An 8,023-nucleotide genomic window follows, 5' to 3' on the forward strand; every position below is an offset into this window, starting at 1 on the left:
ATTAATTTTCTTAGAAAACATTTTTTTAATTGAAAATATAAAGAAAAGTACATTTTAGTTAAGCCTCTCTTCAAATTAATGTAAGTTTATAATTAAGTGAAATCGTAAATAAAATATTTTTGTATATTAATACTGATTTAACATTTAAATAACAAGAAAAATATAAGTCTGGGAGAAAATATTTATTGTGATATTTTCTAAAATGAAAAAATAGGGGGGCTTCCCTGGTGGCGCAGTAGTTGAGAGTCTGCCTGCCAATGCAGGGGACACGGGTTCGAGCCCTGGTCTGGGAAGATCCCACATGCCGCGGAGCAACTAGGCCCGTGAGCCACAACTACTGAGCCTGTGCATCTGGAGCCTGTGCTCCGCAACAAGAGAGGCCGTGATAGTGAGAGGCCCGCGCACCGCGATGAGGAGTGGCCCCCACTTGCCGCAACTAGAGAAGGCCCTCGCACAGAAACGAAGACCCAACAGCCATAAATAAATAAATAAATAAATAAATAAATAAATAAATAAACAAACAAACCCACCCAAAGTTTAAAAAAAAAAATCAGTGGATGGATGATCACCTTAAGGCAAGCAATGAGTATAAAAAAAAAACACACTAATTAATAAATACAGTTTAAAAAAAAAAAATAGGGAAGCCAAGAAAAGAGCTTATAAACAAATATATCCTTTTCCACCAACCCCTTGCCAACCTTAACTAATTTGGAAGCCTTAGCACTGTGAAACAATCAATTTTGAAATTAGAACTATCAATATTATGGCTCAAGTAATTCCTCATATATTTTAGATAAAGGTAGAAGGGCAAAATTATGGAGAGAGGCAAATATATGGACTGATAATGTATGAGCTTCCTATCTTTTATGGCCACCAGAACCTTCCTTTTCTGAAGTATTTGGTTTCCTCTATAACTGTCTACCTCCTCTATATCACAGCCCAAAACAGTCAGATCATAAGGTGGACCAACCCCCTCCCAGATTCCTCCCCCACCATCAAAAAAATGCCGAAAAGGAGATTCATCCTTACTGCCACTATTTGCCATTTATTAGGAACAAGATCTGAATAAAAACAGAAGCAATACGTTAGACACACCAGTGAGTTCATCCCATAAACCACCATATCTTATTTGATGCTTATTTAACAAATGTTAAATTTAACCCTTCTTTGATTTAAGCCTTTCCTTCTGGCAAAGTTAGTATGGCATTGGATAGAGATTATAATTCACACTTTATTTTCAAAAAATAGAAGTAATAATTACCCAATGGAAAAAATAATTTTAGGAGACGGAGAAGATTTACTAACTGGCCCTTTATCAAAAGGACAATACAGTCACCTTATTCACACAAATATCTGTGTTGAGTTACTGACAGAATGACATAAATATGATTTAAAACCATCACCATCATCATAATCATCATCATCATCTGAACTAGATACTGGTCCACCGTACTTGTCTCTATCTCACTGTAAACATTCTTAACACAATCATAAAAAGTTGTAAGCTTTTTGTAGTTTCTGTTTTGTTTCATTTGGTTTGGTTTCAGAATAATGCTTCTTGCCCATCTAATATAGTGAGAACCAGCAATAAATATTAACATGAAAATTAAAAACTCAAACTTCATTTTAAAATGTATTTCTATTTTTAACATAACCAGAAGATCACATTTTTTCCACCACCATCACTTTCTAGAATGCCAAAGTCTAGCCCCAGTGTGGGGATTTAGGAATCAATCCACCTCTTTGCCAGTTAAGTTGCCTTGGGGAAGAAATTGTCTGTTAGTTTTTCTTCCATCTCTTTTCCCCCGTCAGTTCTTCTCCATAACTTAGCCTGAGCACATCAGCATTTCTCTATAGAAAAGAAGCAATCACCATTGAAGACATTTGATGTGCAAAATTGAAAACTAATGAGGTGAGAAAGATTAAGGGATTGTAACACATCACCTAGGAACTAAACAGGAGTAAAGGACCCTGAATATGTGAAAACAAATGGTTGAGCTTCTTGGTTGCTATGAATTATATTTTCAAGCTTCTAAATGCACCTCTTAAAACTAATTTCAGAATTTTTGTTATATTCTGTTCTGGATGTGTCCCATAACATTTACATGTATAAGGAAGGAACTATAAAATAGCTCTTGTCATACCCTGGCTAATGGTTAGCACTGGCATTTCCAGTGCCAGTCCCTTAGGGACACTGGTCACCTCCCCTGGCTTTTCTTTTTCCCTAGTAGTAATCACCACACTAGATTAGAAGCCCCAAGAGCATCCATGGCTCTTGATCAATGAATGTCTCAGATTTGATCTGTCAATGGGTAGTCTGATTTATATTATTTGATTTTAGTCAGTAAAAAAGGGATAAAATTTTTTAATTCATATTTTAAGATATTTGTTGTTGCTTAGAGAGAGAAAAATGGAAACAATAAAATCCACTGCCCTCAACTTTACCAAATCACAGAAAAATACCAAACCGGACTAGGCTAACAGCCATAGAATTGAAGTATAATCTACCAATATGAGTCATGAAATTTATAGATTCATTTCCCATATAAAGAAAATTTAAGAATACATGAGAATATATGCGCAAAATAATACATAAGAGCTTCTGAATCTAATGAAATGTTACTTTAATGGTTCTATAATATGGTTGAATATACTCCAAGATCTAATTTGTATTGATATATAAAACAGCCATGTTTATGAGTTTCTGTGTAACTCTTTCCAATATGTTATATAATAATTTCACTTTATTTTATTTTTCACTTGGTCACCAAATATTTTAGAGATAGTTATTACTATTCAGAGGTCTAAATAGTGTTCATAGGAACATTGGATATAATGGAATTCCTTAAATAAATAGTAGCACATAAAGAGTTTTATGAGAAAAAAAGACATAAAGATTAATAAAGTATGTACACCTGAGCAGCATTTTTAATGCACTGGAAAGATGCTGTGCTATGTACATGCAATATTTGAATTAATAAAACACTACGTATGCTCCAGACATCTTTATGTAAAACCAAAGCATTTGACAACCAGCCCTGAAGACCTCTATGCATCGATATGGCTATTAAATCATTGTGTACATGAATATTAGTTACTCAGATCATTCCATGTACCACTGAGAATATCTGAGAGCCTAAGTTTTAGAAAGAAAATGGACTATCACACTTAACAAATAGATTAAAAATGACGGTAACATTTCTTTTGGTTATTCTTTCCCACTCAGTTTGTTCTTGCTGGTGAAGGTATTGAAGGAAGTAAGATAAACAAGTCCTTCTCCAAAGATGTTTACTTGCTGTAAAAGCTGCCATGAATTTGCTTAAGTTCTACCCAGCCCTTTTTTGCAGAAGTCTTTTTTTTTTTATTTTTTAATCTGAAAAGGCTGCTTAGTTTTCAGATACTTAGAGTCTCCTAGATCAACCCTTGAGAAAGGCCAAAAATGTGTCCCATATTCCCATTATTAGCTTTTCTCTGTTTGACTTCTAAAAAACTCTCTAATTCTCAAGGGAGCCAGGGGTCACAAAAAAAATATAGGGAGCACAGAATATCAAAAAAAAAGAAAACATAAGCAAACAACCTCAAGAAAATTTTTTAAAAATGAGAAGACAGTTGCTTAGAAGAATCTTTCTCTTTTCTCTTACTTTGAGGTTACTGTAAGTTCCCTACATACGAACCTTCAAGTTGCAAACTTTCCAAGATGTGAACGTGCATTCCCATGTCCAATCACATAAGTTAGTTCACGTGTCTGGTGTACATTGTCACATGGGTGCATCCTCTACAAGTGGTTGTGCTTTTGTGTACTTTACTGTACAGTACTGTATAGAGTACAGTAGTACAGTATCTTTATTTCAAGCCCAATGTCCGGAAGCAAGCGTAGAAGCAACGGTGATGTAGCTGGTACTGCTAAAAAGCGCCAAGCAATAATGATGGAAACAAAAGTGAAAACAATTGAGAGAGTGGAGAGAGGCGAAAAGATGGTAGAAGTTGTTTGTTCTCATAACATGGATCATTCAACCATGGGCACGATTCTAAAAAACAAGGACAGGATCATGGAACATGTGAAGTCTGCTGTGCCGATGATGTCGACAATAATATCGAAGAAGCGTGGAAAGGAGATGGAGAAACTTCTCAGTGTGTGGATGCAGGATCAGTGTCAGCGTTGAGTCCCACTCGGCTTAATGCTGATTCAAGAGAAAGCTAAAAGCCTTTATGAAGTCTTGAAGAAGAAACATGGCAAAGAATCAGAGGGCACATCTTTAATGCCAGCCATGGCTGGTTTCATCGGTTCAAGGCTGGAGCCAACCTTCACAACATAAGTAAGTGACGAGGCAGAGAGTGCAGATATGGTAGCTGCCCGGGAATTTCCTGAAATGCTTCGAGAAATTATTGATGAAGGTACATATTTACCCAAGCAGGTTTTTAATGCAGATGAGAGAGAAATGTACTGGAAGAGGATCCCAGAATGAAGTTACATCAGTAAGGAAGAAAAGTTGGTGCCAGGCTATAGAGCAGCAAAGGATAGGCTAACTCTGTTGTTTGCTGGCAATACCTCCCCCCGAGATATGAAGCTGAAGCCTCTCTTAGTTTATCATTCAGAGAACCCAAGAGCCATTAAAAACATAGCCAAGGGCTCTCTTCCTGTTGTGTGGAAGAGTAACCCCAAAGCCTGGATTACACAGGCCATTTTCCAGGACTGGTTTTTCTGCCACTTTATCCCGGACACAGAGAAATATTGCTTGGAGAAGGACATCCCATTCAACATTCTTTTTCTGCTAAATAGTTCTCTGGGCCACCCCCCCTTCATGGACAACATTCATCCCAACGTCAAAGTAGTACATCTGCCACTGAATACTCATTGCTCATCCCAACTACATCGCTCATCCAACCTATGGACCAGGGAGTTATAGCAACTTTCAAGAAATATTATTTATGTCACACATTTTGTCAGGCAGTAGAAGTGAGTGACAAATCAGGAACAACCTTACCACAATTTTGGAAGGACTATAACATCTGTAAAAAACATTGACTTTGCTTGGTGTGAGGTTACGGTCATCACCATGAATGGGGTTTGGAAGAACTTTGCCTGCAATTTGTTCACGATTTTCATGGATTTGAGAAAGTGCACGAGGAGTCCAAAGAGGTCTTCAGCAACTTAGTGACCCTCAGAGAGACGCTGGAGCTAGATCTGCAAGAGGACGACTTCATTGAACTCCTTGCTGTGCAACATGAGGAGCTTACTAATGAAGACCTGATAGAATCGGAGGCCCAGAGAAAGGATGAAGAGAGACAAGAGGAAGAAGAAGTAACTGAAAAACCAAAGAGATTCATGATGCAGGAAATGGAAAGGGGATTTTCTTTATTTGAGGAGGCACTGTTAGTTTTTGAGGCACAGGACCCAAACATAGAACGGTACACAAAGCTTGCAGCAGCCGTTCAGAATGCAATCCAGTGCTACCATGCCATCTATGAGGAGAAAAAAAGAGCTACTCCCCAGACATCACTGGATCGTTTATTCAAGAGGGTAGATAGAATTGAATCCAGCAAGGAACCAGAACCTGTGCCATCAACGTCAGGCGTGAATGCAATTGCAGCTTGCCCTCCGTCTCCTATTGCTGACGATCCTTCAGCTCAACCATCTCCCACCTCCTCTCCCTCCTCCAGTCAGTAATTCTGTTACTGTTCATTCGATGCCAGCCCCTGTATGCCAGCTGTGGTACTGTACTACTGTACTTTTCAAGGTACTGTACTGTGAGATTAGGAATGTTTTCTTTATTTTTTGTGTTTGTTTTTTATGTATTATTTGTGTGAAAAATATTATAAACCTATTACAGTACAGTACCATATAGCTGATTGTGTTAGTTGGGTACCTAGGTTAACTTTGTTGGACTTACTAACAAACTGGACCTACAAATGTGCTCTTGGAACAGAACTCATTCGTATGTAGGGGGCTTACTGTATTTATCATAATTTCATCCTTCGAATCGTTTCTTCCTTTGTATCTGACTTCTATTGTGTTGCTTCTTGGCCATGAGATAATATCTACTCAATCTGCCTGCCACTCACGGGTCATTTAGTGTACCTGCCCTCCCTAACTCATGCCCTCCACAAACACAACCACACCTTCAAGCATTATGTAGATCAGGAAGCTGAGGCCCAAAGAGACTGAGCCTTCACCATTGTCTTGAAATTTGATTTTCTTCTTCTGATAAGATGCTGGTTTTTGATATTTTGCACATATTGTCACAACACAGGCCTAGCACAACACCAGGAAACTAGTAAGGGCTATCAAAAGAGATGCTCAAGTTTCTCTGGTGGTCACCCTAATGACAATTTCTCTTTAAGAGAATTTACTGTGATATCTCAGTGCAAAGACAGAAAAGAAATAGGGGGACTGGCAACTCAAAGAACTTTATTTCAGACAGCAATAAACTCCCATTAGTTATTTCTAGTTCTGTTTTGTTTCCTCTTTAAACTTCATCTTTAATGAAAAATACATGGGGTGTGCTCAGGGGTCCCACGGATCTGTCTTTTGCTTCAACAGTGTTTGGACGGAACAGACCCAGGGATGCCCCTTGCTCCAGCCTTCGACCACCCTCCAACCTTTTTTCCAGTCACAACTTTCAGAATCAGCCACTCAGCTATCCTTGGCCACTGGGACCACCAATACCAATTTTTGAGCTTAACTCCATTTTACCGATCAACCATGAGCTCCCAGATTAGTCAGAATTATTCCACCAAGGTGGAGGCCATTGTCAACAGCCTGGTCAACATGCATCTGCGGGCCCCCTACACCTACCTCTCTCTCTGGGCTTCTAGTTCAACTGTGATGATGTGGCTCTGGAGTTGTGGGGGGTGGGGGGGTGCCACTTTTTCCACGAATTGGCTGAGGAGAAGCACGAGGGCCCTGAGTGTCTCTTGAAAAGGCAAAACCAGTGCAGTTGCCGTGCCCTCTTCCAGGGCGTGGAGAAGCCTTCTCAAGATGAGTGGGGTAAAACCCAGGATGCTATGGAAGCTGCCATTTTCACGGAGAAGAACCCGAACCTGGCCCTTTTGGATCTGCATGCCCTGGGTTCTGCCCCCCAGACCACCACCTCTGTGACTTCCTGGAAACCACTTCCTAGATGAGGAGGTGAAACTCATCAAGAAGATAGCGACCACCTGACCAACCTCCTCAGAATGGCTGGTCCCCAGGCAGGGCTGGGCGAGTTCTCTTCGAAAGGCTTAGCCTCAAGCACGACTAGGAGCCTCTGGAGCCCAGCGGCCTTTGAAAATCCCCTCTGGTGTCAGGGTTTCTGCCTGAAGTCCCTCTCTGCAGCCACTAGGCAGCTTTTTAACCACCCTGGAGCCCTCTCCCAAGCCTTAGACCAAATGGAAACAATAAAGCTTTTTGCAGCAAAAAAAAAAAAAGAAAAAGGACTAGTCCAAATTTTTACCCTAAGAAGGTCCTATATAAATACTTCTGTTTTCTTTTTCTCCCAGAAATATAATAATAGTTCAAAGTGACAAAAGAATAAAGCTTAAAAGATAAAAAATGAGACCTGTACATAATGGTTTAGTCTTTTCCTCACCATTCTTTACCTTTAACCAACTATTTAAAAACATGTAACTTGCACTTTTACTCCCTAGTTCTTTTGTATCTGTATAGTGTTTTCCAACATATTATACACTGTTGTACATATTAAATGTATTTTTTATTTAAATATATTCTTTTCCACTAATAGTTTAAGCTTGTAGGCCATTCATTGTGATTAGTTATCCAAAGTGAGCAAATGAGTCCCTGAAATCAGTTTGTTAGAGTGCCATAGGGAGAGTTCCAATAGAATTGAAAAACTATGGGACTGAGGACCTCTGCTGGCAGTTTTGTGGCATTATTTTCTTAAACCATGGTAATACGACAAGAGGGAAGGTGAAGTTATCTACTTTATCTGAGGTATTCCTTTTTACTTATAATCCTTTAATTGCCTTCCTAAAACTTTATTTATTGGCCCTGCCACATTTTCAGCAATTTGAGTCTTTCATTTCC

At 39.0% G+C, this 8,023-nt stretch overlaps 1 pseudogene across 1 annotated transcript; it reads left to right on the top strand.

Annotated features, from left to right (window-relative positions):
- Positions 1-631: 631 nt before the first annotated feature.
- Positions 632-7,413, top strand: LOC309658979 (ferritin light chain pseudogene; annotated as a pseudogene). The gene has a single exon. The product of its transcript is annotated as a ferritin light chain pseudogene (transcript).
- Positions 7,414-8,023: the final 610 nt, after the last annotated feature.

Source organism: Balaenoptera physalus (assembly GCF_965194825.1).
Source record: "Balaenoptera physalus genome assembly, chromosome: 3".
NCBI classification, from domain to species: Eukaryota; Metazoa; Chordata; class Mammalia; order Artiodactyla; family Balaenopteridae; genus Balaenoptera; species Balaenoptera physalus.